The sequence below is a fragment of the Cucurbita moschata genome, unplaced genomic scaffold (assembly GCF_002738365.1).
Source record: "Cucurbita moschata cultivar Rifu unplaced genomic scaffold, Cmos_1.0 Cmo_Scf00430, whole genome shotgun sequence".
NCBI lineage: Eukaryota > Viridiplantae > Streptophyta > Magnoliopsida > Cucurbitales > Cucurbitaceae > Cucurbita > Cucurbita moschata.
This window is the reverse complement of record NW_019268946.1, coordinates 253-2,121: the sequence shown is the minus strand read 5'-3', so window position 1 is coordinate 2,121 and position 1,869 is coordinate 253. Positions and strand designations below refer to the sequence as shown.

The 1,869-nt window shown below is 35.9% G+C and overlaps 1 non-coding gene across 1 annotated transcript; it reads left to right on the top strand.

The window, feature by feature from the left end:
* Positions 1-1,449: 1,449 nt before the first annotated feature.
* TRNAF-GAA lies at positions 1,450-1,522 on the top strand. Its single transcript has one exon. It is a non-coding gene; the product is annotated as a tRNA-Phe (tRNA).
* The last annotated feature ends 347 nt before the right edge of the window (positions 1,523-1,869 follow it).

Genomic DNA, 1,869 nt, shown 5'->3' with positions numbered 1-1,869 from the left:
CCTGAGCACCCCTCTCATTGGGTGCTACCTTTAGGAATATATGATCCCCTACCTACAATTCCATGTCCTTGCGCCTTAGGTCTGCATAGCTTTTCTCTTGGTTTTGTGCGGTTTGTATCTTAGCTTTAATCTTCTGGACTGCGGCGTTGGAAATTTGCACCAGCTCTGGCCCAATAGTTGTCGTTTGCCCCCCTTCTTCCCAAAGGATAGGGGATCGAAATCTTCATCCATAGAGAACCTCGTATGTGGCCATTTGTATGGTGGCTTGGCAAGTATTATTATAAGCGAATTTCATAAGGGGTAGGTACTTATCCCAACTTCCTCCAAAATCCATCACATATACCCTCAACATGTCTTCCAATATTTGCTTGAGCATTTCTGTTTGACCATCTTTTTATGGGTGGAATGTCGTACTACAACTGCGTACCCAATGCCTTTTGTTGAATTTTCCAAAAGCGAGATTTAAATCTAGCATATCGGTCTAATACTATTGCATTTTGTTGAATTTCCAGAAGTGTATCCAATACCTTTACTGATGAATATTCATTTTTAATGTTAGCAAGAGTAGCTTAGTTGGGAGATTGTTAGACTGAAAATTTGAAGGTCACACGTGTTTTATCCCTGTTCAACGCACCTAATACAAGTTTATTATGTGACTATACAATCTAAAAACATAACTTGCTTATTCAATCTAAAATTAGTGGTTATTTCTTTTTTAAACATAATGAATTATCGGAAATACCTTTACTTATGAATTTTCATTTTTAATATTAGCAGGGATAGCTCTGTTGGGAGACAGTCAGACTGAAGATTTGAAGGTCACGTGTTTGATCTCCACGTTCAGTGCACCTAATTCTAGTTGCATAACTCAACTATTCAATCTAAAATTAGTCATTATTCCTTTCTAAAATCTCAATGAATTATCGGAAATACCTAACGTGTTCTAGTTCACCGCACCTTATACAAGTTGGATAACTTGAATATCTTATTAAAAATTAGTGATTATTTCTATTTAAAATTTCAATGAATTAGCGAAAATACCTTTACTGATGAATTTTTATTTTTAACTATAGTGTGGATAGCTCAGTTGAGAGAGCGTTAGATTGAAGATTTGAAGGTCTCGTGCTCGATCCACGTTAACCACACATGGTTCACATTGCACAATTTGACTATTCAATAAAAAATTAGTGATCATTTCTTTCTAAAATTTCAATTAATTAGCGGAAAGATCTTTACATCAAAACTTTCATTTTTAATGTTAGCGAGGATAGCTCAGTTTGGAGAGCGTCAGATTTATTTGAAGGTCATGTGTTCGATCTCCCCGTTAACCGCACCTGTTTCTATTTGCATAACCTGACTATTCAATAAAAAATTAGTCATTATTTCTTTTTAAAATCTCAATGAATCAATGAAAATATCTTTACTGATGAATTTTGATTTCTAATGATTGCGGGGATAGCTCAGTTGGGAGAGTGTCAGATTGAAGATCTAAAGGTCATGTGTTCGATTCATGTTCACCGCATGTGGTTTGTGTTGCACAATTTGACTATTCTTTAAGAGTTCACCGCATCTTCTATCCTCATGACTTGCTCTAATGCGGTCGTTCTTCTAACACAGATGACACGTCCAGTTGTCGAGATTGGTAATGTAAGTTTGTTGTAACCCATCTATTGAGGTTCTTGGAATGGAAGGAATCCTTTATTTACCGCCCTTCGAGTTGAAGGAAGTGTCATAAGGCGAGTTGAACGACTGGAACGATTTTTTTTTTTTAGTGATTTTATTTGATTTTATTTCAATTTGGTCAAACTCACTCACGTGCTCATCTCAATCATTCCAGTCAACTGGATTATCACATTAACAATTTGAATC